The sequence below is a fragment of the Pelophylax lessonae genome (genome assembly GCF_965119305.1).
Source record: "Pelophylax lessonae genome assembly, chromosome: 12".
NCBI lineage: Eukaryota > Metazoa > Chordata > Amphibia > Anura > Ranidae > Pelophylax > Pelophylax lessonae.
The window spans coordinates 72,255,259-72,268,326 of record NC_138779.1 but is presented as its reverse complement, the minus strand read 5'-3'; the positions used below and the strand labels follow the sequence as shown (position 1 = coordinate 72,268,326).

Below are 13,068 nucleotides of genomic sequence, written 5' to 3'. Positions count from 1 at the left end.
TAAAGCCCAACTCCAGGCAACTAAAAAAGTATCCTTTGCAGTGCAGGGGCTTACCTGGTCATCTACTCCTTCCCTCCCCCCCCCCCCCCAGCTAGACCAGTCACTGCAGCTTCTTCTCCCCCACAATCCAGCGGTCTAGGGTCCTGACCTCATCAAGAAGCAGAGTCTATAGCCCTGCACTAGGCATGATGCCAGGGGACAATTCACCACCGTCACATGGGGGAGCAGACAATCCAGTTAACGTGGTTGTAAAGCCGCATTTAAAAAAAAAAAAAGCCACAACAAACATGTTATACCTACCTCCTCTGTGCAGTTGGTTTTGCACAGCGCAGTCTGGATCCTCCTCTTCCCGGGTCCCTTTTTGGCTCTCCTAGCCCCTCCCTCCTGAAGAATGCCCCCCCCAGCAAGCAGCTTGCTATGGGGGCACCCCAGCAAAGCTACAGCTCCCTGTGTCTATTCAGACATGGGCCTGCGACCCGGCCCCATCCCCTAGCTTCTGATTGGCTGAAAGACTTTGACAGCAGCGGGAGCCAATCGCACCGCGCTGCTGTCTCAGCCAATGAGGAGGGCAGTCCCAGGCAGCTTAGACACTCCTGCAACATCGCTGGATAAAGATGGGCTCAGGTAAGTATTGGGGGGGTGCTGCACACAGAAGATTTTTTTTATCTTAATGCATTAAGATAAAACCTGCCTTTACAATCCCTTTAAGTAAAACTTCCTTCTCTCTCCTAGAAACGAGCATATACAGCCCCAATGCAAGCGATAATTTCTACATTTTCCTGGAGATGGGCTTTCATTTATAACGTTGTAGCACCAAAACTATTACATAGACTACTGCATCCAATCATACGGTCAATCGTTTAACAGATTAGTATCAGAGGAAATCGAAGGGGAACTCAGATTGGCTGGATTACAGTGCACATGTTCCACCTTCCTGAATTGGAAAAAAAGTACAGTTGTTCTGCTGAACTCCAGAATGAACAAATATTGTCTAAATACAAGAGGCATCCGTTTTGTTTGTTTTCTGTATTTCTTCCAGATCTGTGCAGTAATTTAGTGTGTGAAACTTTTCTGTGCAGGAGCTTCCTAAAATAAAGACCGGTCACTACTGTGCATCCCCTAGTGTATGAAGCTGCTGGGTTCCTCAAACAAGCTCTGCACAGGGAGGCATACATTAAAATGAAAAGGTTTGTGCCTGGAGTTTAACTTTATGTATGTCAAGCAGGTCCAAACTGGCCACAAGGCACATCGGACATTTGCCCGGTGAGCTGGGGTCACATGTCCTAACAAGAGCTGGCTAATGTGACAGAGCTCCAGAGGGTGAGACGCACGACGTAAAATATGCAATTATATTGCATATATCATGCACCTGGCTCTCACCCGCAGGTCTCTGTCTGCGCAAGCCATGTGGGCCTCTAGGGAGTGACACCAACCGAGCAGGACTCTCCTCCTGGAGCAGTCTCCTCTTCGGCCTCACCACGGAATATGACGCCAGACCTCAGTGGCAGCTGCCTCTAAAAGCCTGGCAGAGGAAGACTGAAACCAGAATCTGTTACGTGCTGTGCGTAGCTAGCCAGGTTCTGCTTTTTACTTCCATATCGGGTCTGGTGCGGGCCTCCAGGGAGGGACTGCAACACAGGCAGGAACTTACTCTACATGAGTAATCCTTCCGCTGCAGTGTCAGCTCTCAAGGTGCACAATAGAGATGCTGGCGCTCAGAAGAGGATTCCGACACAGGGAAGGACAGTAGGCTGGTAGCCTGGGCAACCCATCGGAGGAGGAATAAAGATGTATCAAGTTATGCACATTGTGTACAAAAGACAACGTTCTTAGGATACTTCTATAAAGCTTGCTGAATCGATAGTGCAGTTATTGTGTCCTGGGATTGTGACTATAAGAAATATATGCCAAAAAATGTAATCTATTTTGCCATTGGTTGTCCTTTTTGAATCATTTATTAAAGATGTAGCACTTTATATATTGCATTCATTCTTTCATTTATCATAAATTTCAATAACTCCAAATGACTGATAAATTGCAGTGATTGAAGCAGGTTAAAATATAACTAAAAGACATTGAGAAACTTTTAGTTGTCGCGATTTGTAAGTTGATTTAAAAAAACGGGCTGGTCAGTCTAAAATGCCCAGGCCTATTTCTTGTCCTAGCCAAGGACAAGCTTAAGTCAGGGTTAAACACACACACAAACTTTGCAAACATACACACTGCAACAATACAAAACCAAAACAAAAGTCCCTGCTCGGCTGCACCGACTGAATTAACCTGTCTAACAGTGTGTTAAAAAGAGGGGTTTAGTTAGCACACATTTGCAAATACATGCGTAAGCTGCAGCCCAATTTCACGTCACCCCAGTATTATCTGCAGTCCTAACTCTTGCAAAGTTATGAGAGCCTCCATAGTGGAAGCAGATGTAATCTAATGGATAGCCCTGCCCCCTCTATTAGAATGCATGGGCTTCCACTGTGGAGGCTCTCAAATTTGCAAGAGTTAGGACTGCAGATAATATTGGGGTGCCATGGAGTGGCGCTGCAGCTTATGCATGCATTTGTAAATGTGTGCTAAATAAGCCAGTTTTTAACACAAACTGTTAAAACAGGTTAATTCAGTTGGTAAGCAGACTGGTTGGTGAGATGAGCTGAGAATTTTCTTTGGTTTTGTTTTGCATGCGTTGCCCTTCCTTGTTCTCCTTGCTGTAAAGGCCAGTTATAGGTAGGTATAGGTAGGGGCAGGGGCCATTTGTTTGTTTGTTACACTGCAACAAAGGCATATTTTACTAAAGGAAATGTTTATTAAATATATTCACATTAAGCTCTTTGAAAATATTGGTTAGTACATTTTTGTGATGTTTTATCCGGCAGTCATGTGACTGTAAAACCTTCCCTGCACCCCTTTTCCTAACAGGAAAGGGGGGGGGGGCGTCTGATTAGAAGTCTGCACTGCAATCTGACACATCAGTCAGTATACAGGTCTGCCTCCAGCATGCTCTCATCTCCAAATCTGTGGTAAAGTCCTGGTTTCCCCTTTTCACCTCACACACTGCAACCATGTTCACCAACTCCAGCTGATATTTCTCTAGTGTTCATTGACAGATGCAGGGCCATTTTCTTCTTGACCATTGGGGTATGCTGCCCCCTACAAAAGTAGAACACTAGGCAGGAAAAAAAAAAAAAAAAAAAAAAAAAAACTTTACCACGCCTATGGGGCAGTCCCTGCAGGCATACATCCACACACTCTGCTATAGGTTGGTTTCTGCCTAGTTCATGAGTAGGACCTAGTTCCCTGTTGGGACTTCGGTCTTAGTTTTTTTTGGGAACCTTTTTGTATGACTATTTTTTAGTTAGTTACATAGTATGTGAGGTTGAAAAAAAGACAATAGTCCATCCAGTTCAACCTGTGTAGGTGTGTGTGGCCATAATCATCTCACATACCCCTGAATGTTCTGATCCTTGAGATGTACGTCTAAGTCTTTTGAAAGCCACCATACTTCCCTCGGAAACCACCTCTTGTGTTAGAGAATTCCACAATCTTGTAGCCCTAACAGTAAAGAACCCCCCACGTTGCCTGAGGTTAAAACACCTCCTCTAATCGCATTGTATGCCCTTGAGTCCTCATGCAATCCCTTAGACTAAATAGCTGTTTTTCTATGCCGAGATCACCATTGAGATATTTATAAATTGCTATCATGTCCCCTCGCAGGCGTCCCTTCTCCAGGGAGAATATATCAAGCGACGCTCTTCAGAATTAAGGTCCTCCAATCCCCTAATTAGTTTAGTTGCCCTTCTCTGGACTCTCTCAAGCTCCAACACATCCCTCCTGAGGACTGGCGACCAGAACTGGACAGAATACTCCAGATGTGGTCGGACCAGAGTTTTATAAAGTGGAAGGATTATAGTCTTATCTCTGGAATACATCCCTTTCTTTATGCATGCTAATATTCTGCTGGCTTTGGCAGCTGCCGCTTGACATTGCATGCTATTGCCTAGTCTATCATCTACCAAGACTCCCAGATCTTTCTCCATTTTCATTCCCCCAAGGGATCCCCCCCTAACGTGTATTGTGCTTTTATGTTTTTAGTCCCAAGTGCAAAACCTTACACTTCTCCACATTAAACCTCATTTGCCATGTCGTTGCCCACTCTTATTTTGTCCAGGTCATTCTGTAGGGCCTTGGTCCTCAACCCTGGTCCTCAGGGCCCACTAACAGGCCAGGTTTGCAAGATAACTGAAATACATCCCAGGTGATAGAATTTGCTGCTCAGTGATTGCAGTACTCTCTAGTCTGCATCTCCCCAAGGTAATACTTAAAATCTGGCCTGTTAGTGGGCCCTGAGGACCGGAGTTGAGGACCACTGCTGTAGGATATCTGCTTCATGCTGTGCAGTTATTGCCCTGCCCAATTTTGTGTCATCTGCAAAAACGGATATAAAATTACTGATCCCGTCTCCAATGCCGTTTATGAATAAAATGAACAAGGTTGGTCCCAGGACTGAGCCTTGGGGGACCCCGCTAACCACCTCAGACCAGTCTGAGTATGCGCTGTTTATTACCACCCTTTGGACACGCCCTTTTAGCCAGTTCAGTATCCAAGAGCAAACCCTGCGGTCGATACCTGCAGACCTTATTTTATAAATTAAGCGCTTGTGAGGAACTGTATCAAACGCCTTAGCGAAATCCAGGTACACCACATCCACTGGTCTGCCCCTATCTAGCTCACAGCTCACCTCCTCGTAGAACAACAAGCAACAGTCGGCTGGGTTTCGTACTGGATATGCTAGATCCTTAAGGTCTCCCAACCTTAGCAGCTAATGTGAGCAGGTTACAGTCCAGTACTAGGCTTCGCCACGACAGAGCCCCGATGAACGGGGGCTGGCCTGTGAGTGAAACACCTTGCCAGGACGCACACGACCTAGGATGCCCTGAGTCGCAGCGTACCCCCTGGCCGTCAGCACCCCCACCCCGGGTGGAGAGGTGGTCTGTTCGGAGTGGTGCCCACCTGATACCGTTGGTATGGTAAGTGTCCCCCCATTTCTTTGGCGGACTCGGGGTGGACGTGGGCCCTCGGGTATCCCTCGGTTCCCCTGGCCTCTCTGCGATACCAGGCCCCCTTAAGCTTTTCCCCCCGCCACAAGCTGTTTCCTACCTCAGGGGGGCGGATGTATTGCGGCCACTGTGTCGATTCTGCGGGGGGGGGGGGGGGTGTTTGTCCTGGTGGGTGGTGGAATCTCCTCCTGGGAACCCCCCGATGACACTGTCTGATGACCCCCCCGGCACGCCATGGGGGCTGTCATTTTGCTGTAGTTTTCGCTCTGCATCAATGTAAAAGTTTCTCATTGGAATGCATGGGCGGCCAGGTTTTGGTAGTTTACCAATAGGAATGCATGGGGCAGCTATTTTCTTGGAGTCCACCTTAGCTGGACAGCAAGGGAGAAGCTAGGGTGACTAGCACATGACCCATGTTTTTCCTGTTTCTGTGTCAGATTGTTTTTTTCTCGCTGAACAGAACGTTCCTGCATCCCTCCATATAGTTTTGGTGGTAGGTTACTGGGGTCCCTGTAGGCATTTCTCACTCACCCTGCTGCAGGCTGTGTTAGGGCTGGGACTTGTGGTGCCGCTGGTGCGGATCACATTTTTTGCAGTTTTTTCTTAAAGTGACAATGTTTTTTTTTTTGTATTCAATAAATATGGAGTCCCAGGACCAAATCTCATCTACAGACCCCCCCAGTGCCGTTGTGGGACCCTCCAGGTCACAGCCCGTCTGCTTTTACAGCAGTTTTGGAAAACCTGGTGTCAAAAGTGGATTAAGTTTTAAAAAAATGCCACTAGCAGAAACCGCCCTAAGCTTCCCCTGCCTCTCTAGTATCCTTAGATTCTGAAGTAGATATGGCCGCCGCAAATGCATACCATCCTGGTGGATCTGTGCATTCGCATTCTGATGGTGAAGAGGATATATCCTCGTCAGCAGCCACGTGGGAAAACGTGCTGGTGGAGGCACTTGGTGTCAGTGCGGGAAACCCTAAAAATGGATGATTCTACAGTGTCAGGGACGCAGGGGTCTTTTGGCACCCGCAAATCCCAGAAGTCGGGCAAGGTTTTTCCCTGTCCAGAAGTTTTTGACAACATTGTCAAACAGTGGGGGCGTATCAAAACAGGGGGGGAGAGTCTGCGCTTCTTTCCAGAACCATTGACTTCCTTGATCCAGGACAAATGGGTCCACAAACTGATCTGATCGGGTTACAAGATTGAATTTCGGTCTCGACCGGTGGACAGATTCTTCCCGTTCAATCTACGTCTATCTCCAGACCGGTTATGGGATCTACGAGAGGCAGTACAAGATCGGGAATTCTTTCAGGGGTTCTTTTCAAACCTGTTCACTGTGCCCAGGAAAGAAGGCAAAGTATGTCCAATCCTGGATCTCAAGGCTGTGAACCGCAGGTAGTGAAGTTTTCAATGGAGTGCATTGGCATGGTCTACACCAAGGAGACTTTTTGGCCTCCATAGATATCAAGGACGCATATCTACACATTCCTAGTTACGCTGGACACCAGCGTTTTTTTCGCTTCACTGTAGGATAAGAGCATTACCAATTTGTGGCATTACCCTTTGGTCTCGCCTCTGCCCCTAGGGTCTTCAAAGTGTTGGAATTACTGAGACAATGGGGGAATTACGGTACTGGGGTACTTGGACGATTTCCTCTTAAGAGCAAACTTACATTCAGCCCTGTTAGGCGACTTCACAATCACTGTACGGATTCTGCAAGAGTTTGGTTGGAACATCAATATCAAAAAATCTGCCCTCGTACCATCCTTAAAAACTGGATTATCTGGGCCAGACTCTGGACTCCGCTTCAGGGAGGGTTTTTCTTCCCCTAGGCAAGCTGCAAAAGTTGCAGGGGGTGATTTGTTTGCTGTTAGCCAGCAATTTATTCTCTCTGAGGACTTTGGTTTTGATGGTATCAACCTTCGAGGCGGTTCTGTTTGCTCAGTTCCACACAAGACTCTTACAAAGGGAGATTCTTGTCAAATGGAACAAAGATCCGAAGTCCTTGGACACGGATTTTATTGAGTCACAACACAAGAACTGTTCTATTATGGTGGATTCACTCGTTAGCACTACGGCTGGGGAAGCTGTGTGTCCAGGGGTCTTGGACAGTAGAAGAGTCCAGACCTACGATCAATATTCTGGAACTCCGAGCAATAAAGCTTTGCCTGGGTCACTAGACAAACAGTTTAGAGGGTTGTCCAGGCCAGATTCAATCGGACAATGCCACGGCCGTGACTTACATCAATCATCAAGGGGGCACAAATAGTGTCTTGGCAGCCCGGGAGGTGGCCCAGATCCTGAACTGGGTGGAAGAGTTTGTTCCAGCCCTTTCTGCAGTGCACATCCCAGGTGTGGAAAACTGGCAGGCAGATTACCCGAGTCGTCACATGTTGGATCAGGGGGAGTGGTCCCTGCACCCGGAGGTGTTTTACCTCCTGTGTGTGTCCAGTGGGGGACACCCGATGTCGACCGGTTTGCTTCTTGACTCAACAAGAAGGTTCAGAGGTTTGTAGTCAGGTTGCGGGATCCTCTGGCCGACGCCACAGACGCATTGGTGTCTCCTTGGGGTCAATATCGGTTATGCGTTCCCTCTGCTGAAACTCCTGCCGAGCTTTCTGCGCAGAATAGAGGTGGAAGGGATTCGAGTCATTCTAGTGGCCCCAGACTGGCCTCGCCGGTCTTGGTTCGCAGATTTGGTAAGGTTGGTCGCCGATGCTCCTTGGAGATTTCCTCTCAGAGAAGATCTGCCGTCTCAAGGGCCGATCTTCCATCCTGCTTTACAGTCACTGGCTTTAACGGCGTGGCTGTTAAAGCCAGATATTGAAGGATAGAGGTCTTTCTGATTCAGTGATTCCTACACTGTTGAAGGCCAGAAAGTCTACTTCTATAAAGATCTATCATCGTACATCTCATGGTGTGAATCGCTGGAGGTGTATCCTAGCCTTTTTTCAGTGGCTAGGATTTTGACCTTTCTTCAAAAAGGGGTTGAACAGCGGTTGGCTTTGGGCACTATCAAAAGCCAAGTGTCAGCTTTGGCTGTGTTTTTTCAATGTCCTTTAGCTACGCATGCCTTGATTCGCACTTTTATACAAGGAATTCGCCATAGGACTCCTCCAAGGCGATCCCTGTTACCTCCGTGGGATCTTAATTTGGTATTGTCTGTTCTTCAAAAACCTCCTTTTGAGAACATTAGGGAGATTCCTCTGCTTACACTATCTCAGAAGCATGCCTTTTTGGTGGCTATTACTTCTGCCCGCAGAGTATCTGAATTGGCAGCGCTGTCCTGTCGTTCACCTTATCTGGTCGTCCACAGAGATAAAAGTGGTACTTCAACCTAATCAGTTGCTTCTTCCTAAGGTGGTTTCTGATTTACATCTGAATGAAGACATTGTGCTGCCTTCACTCTGTCCTAAGCCCAAGCATCCCAAGGAAGTTGCTTTGCATTCTTTGGATGTGGTTCGGGCAATTAGAATTTACCTGGTGGCTACTGAATCTTTCAGATCAGATTCTCGCTTTGTCCTCACCAAAGGACCTCGTAAGGGATTGGCTGCATCTGCTGCGACCATATCCCAATGGATTAGCCAGACGGTGGTACAGGCTTATTCTCTGAAGGGTCAGGTCCCACCTTTCCCTGTGAAGGCACATTCTACTAGTGCGCTGAGTGCTTCTTGAGCTTTTCGCCATCAGGCGTCAGTAATGCAATTTTGCAAGGCAGCAAGTTGGTCGTCTGTGCACACGTTCACAAAATTCTACAAAGTAGATGTGTTGGCATCCTCGAATGCTTCTTTTGGCCCCAAGGTTTTGCAGGCTGCTGTTTAAAAGAAAATATTCTCTTTGAGGGTGTATGTTGTTTCTAGGTTGTTCCTGGTTGAGCTCCATGTTACCTGGTTGGCAAAGTTTAGCCTTTGGGGAATTACGTTCTTTCTCTGCATTGTTTTTCCCACCCCTCATGCAAAATACTGCTTTGGGACGTCCCAATGGTCAAGAAGAATATGAAGCTGTCTCTGTCAATGAACGATAGAGAAAACTGTTTTTTTTTTTCGACTTACCGTGAAATCTTTTTCTCTGAAGTTCATTGGCGCAGCACCCACCCCTTTAATTATGAGTGGGATGGGGGTTTTTTCTTCTAAAACACTGTGTTTGCAACAAAACTAAAGGCTATAATAGTGTGTGTGTGTGTGTGTGTGTGTGTGTGTGTGTGTGTGTGTGTGTGTGTGTGCCTGTAGGGACTGCCCCATAGGCATGGTAAAGTTTTTTCCTGCCTAGTGTCCTACTCCTGTAGGGGGTAGCATAACCCAATGGTCAAGAAGAATATGGAGTTGCATCTGTCAATGAACTTCAGAGAAAAGGATTTTACAGGGAGTCAAAAATCCAGTTTTTGGGCAGCCTGCAGCCCTCCCCCACCTGTTAGTTGTCAGCCACCTGCAGAATTGGAATCCTTCCTATGTGTCTCTGTCCCCTGATATGTCGTCTGGTGCAGACTGGAGAGTGATCACGATTTCTAACTGTGCTTTAGAGAAACTGACAGCAGTTTAGGACACATGTTCATGGCTACTAGTTGTCTCCTGACTACCCATTTGGGGAAAGGAGTGTGTAAGTGGGTGGGTCACAAACAGAGGGCAGAATCAGCAGAGTAGAGCACAGTACAGCTATTTAGCAGAAACTACAAAGTAAATAACTTACAGGTTACTTTTACCAACAAGTATGTGACCAGCTAAAGACGTATGCTATGTTTTTATTTTTAACCACTTCTGAACCGGAAGATTTGCCCCCTTAATAACCAGGCCATTTTGTATTCGGCTACATATTTTTGGTAATAATTTAAAAAAAAATCCCAAATAAGCATATTTTGATTGGTTTGCGCAAAAGTTATCACGTCTACAAACTAGGGTAAAAATGTATATCATTTTTATGTATTTCTTTTTTACTAATAATGGCGGCGATCTGCGATTTTTAGCGGGACTGACATTGCAGCGGACAGATCCGACCCCTAACTGATCCAACCTAACATTTTTGACACTTTTGGGGGGACCAGTGACATTACTACAGTAATCAGTGCTAAAGATATGCACTGTTACTGTAATAATGACACTGGCAGGGAAGGGGTTAACCCAGGGGTGATCAATAGGGTTAAGTGTGAGCCTAGGGGAGTGTTTTCTAACTGAGTGGAGGGACTTGTGAAATGAACACAGAGACCTGTGATCCTATATAGGAGGATCACAGGCGCTCTAATCATTTCAGAGAGAACAAAGGTGTTTACAACAGCTGACTGTTCTCTCTCAGAGGGGAGCAATTGTGGGTGTCCGGCGGCAAATGCGACTGCAAGCTCCATGGAACAACATCCCCGCTGCCTAGTGGCTCGCCCCCAGGACCGCTCCCACGAACCAACATACCCATACGTCGATTTGCGCAGCCGAGCCAGCCTGCTTCAGTATATCTGCCGTGGGCCGTTATCAAGCGGTTAAGGTTATCATACACCTTAAAACAAAAAAGCTTATTGCAGCATGGAAAAACTAAACAAAAAACTATCCACAAAATAACACCACTGTCACAAGCTTGTCCCACCAGAGAGTTTTTAAAGTTCCCACAGCAAGGTGTCTCAAGCACTAAGCCATATATAGATTCAAACTGCCCCTTGTGCCAGGGCCAACCCAATGCAGTGGTCACAGTTAGTATTTGGAAGTACTAAAATTGGCAAGCAAAAGATAAGACAGCGCTATTTGGGTGGGATGAGGACCACTGTATTCGTATGAATTGTAAGGAACCAATGGAAAGTCTCAATGCGTTTTAATGGTAAACAATTGCGTTAAAACCTTTTGTTATTAAAAATCAATACAAAACCAGAATGAATCCAGATGTAAAAGGGTTGATGGCCACTAGACCGGTGGAGCAGGATGGAATAAGGCCGTCCTGGTGTGCAGGCTGACAGCCGTTCAATTGAGGCCACAGACGTACTGGAGCCAAGCCGGGTCCTGCTGGCGCTCCGGTATGAGGTCACCACAGTGTGAAGGCGGAAGTGCCTGACCGGAATAGGATGCCTGTAAACCAGCCTGGAACGCAGAGGGGAGTAATGTTGCAATGACAACGCGTCTTGCGCGCATGCACTTTATCAAGTCACTCTGATTTTTAATGACGAAAGGTTTTAACGCAATTGTTTACCATTAAACTGAATTGAGACTTTCCATCGGCTCCTTACAATTCATAGGAATACAGTGATCATCATCCCATCCAGACAGCGCTGTCTTATCTTTTGCTTGCCATTTTTAAAGTTCCCACCTGCTCAGTAGAAGTGTCTCGGTAACAAGACAGTCCACAGTCCTCAGACAGCTGTGCCCTGCTCCACTTACCACGCCACAGACACCAGCTGACTGCTTCCTGCCCTTTTCTGACCTCTTTTGCAGACGGGTCCTCCCTTTTAGGACCGAAGTCCCCTGTAGTCAGGGTTGTAAGCACTTTCCCACCCAAAATCTTTGAGCTGCCTCCCGAATTATGGGTCTCATACATGGGATTATCAGTCCTGGGAAAACCAAGTTCGTTTTCGCTTTTTGATCATCTCGGAACCCCTCAACCTGTATGGATGAGAATCCCCGAGTGCTCCCAACTGCCTCTTTTCATACCCGTTAAAGGAACCACAATGCAAATATTGGGGCCACAGCTCCCATCCAGGAATCCCTGGCATCCTGTACAATATATAAACATACTGTATATTAGGTGAGCCTTATAGTAGTTGAGTGATCATCCAAGCTATGTATTGTGGCAGAGGTATGTAAATCATAAAGCCTAGCACAGACTGTAGAAAATGTGCAATCCCTTTGTAAGTAAAAGTGTAGATCTACAAATCCCACTATACTTCTTTACGGATTACCTCAAGTTTCAAATGTAAAACCTTACTCAGGTAACTGGGCATTGCCGAGAAACTAGAGAAGGGTGATTTATAACAAATAGGAATATAAAAAGAATGAAATACTGGTTTTCTCTGAAAAATCCAGCTATAGGCTGCCATCTGTGTGTCCATATGTCTCAAGACCTAGGCAGTATGACTAACTCCAACTTCACAGAGATCACATGGCTAAATGCTTAGGGGGTTTAGGTACAATGGGCTCCATTCAGAGAACTAGATTACATGCCCCTATGTAGGTGTTGAGACATATTTTCCCAAAATACCACATGCAATCCTGAAACTTGTCAATTCACTATACCATTCTGCGGTATTCACAGCAAAATGCTTGGTGTCCGCCGACGTCCTTAACCAGTAACGATCATCAATGTTATGAAGGGGGCAGTTGCTGCATGCTTAACAACCGATATGTCATTAGCTGTCAGCAGGAAATTTGAAGGGAATATCCCTTCCAAAATCTATACCAGACTCCTATCCGAGCATGCAGCTGGAAGTTCAAGAAAGGGGGATGGGGAGCAAGCCAAACCATACCAGGCCCTCAACTTTGAGGGGGGGGGGTGCTTTGTTGATAGGAACAAGGGCCCCCTTCCCCAAACCCTGTTGGTCTGTGGTGGTCTGGGGGCAGGGGGGTTATCAGAATCTGGAAGCCCTCTTTAACAAGGGCCCCCAAATTCTGCCCCCCCCCCCCCATGTGAATGAGTATAGGGTATACAGTGCTCCTACTCATTTACCCAAAAACTGTAGTGTAAAAAATATATATATATATATATATATATATATATATATATATATATATATATATATATATATATATATATATATATATATATATATATATATATATATATATATATATATATATATATATATATATATATACTTTACCCGCCACCACCGCCGACCTGGAAAAAATAAAAAATAATAAAAAGAAAAAAAACTGATCAGAACGCTGGCTCCCACCGTCTGACAGCTCCGCCACTAAGGGGCGGTGAAACCCCATGACACCACCAGGCGTAGAAGGTTACCAACCAGGGGCATGCTGGGTCAGTGACATCACAAGGGGCCTGGGCTGCCCCTTGATTTTTTTTAGTTGTGGAGCTGTCAAGTTTTTTT

General features: G+C 46.2%; 1 protein-coding gene across 2 annotated transcripts in view; it reads right to left on the bottom strand.

The window, feature by feature from the left end:
• Positions 1-13,068, bottom strand: part of LOC309567650 (uncharacterized protein C1orf159) — a 117,150-nt gene that overhangs the window by 90,975 nt on the left and 13,107 nt on the right. The window lies entirely within an intron of this gene.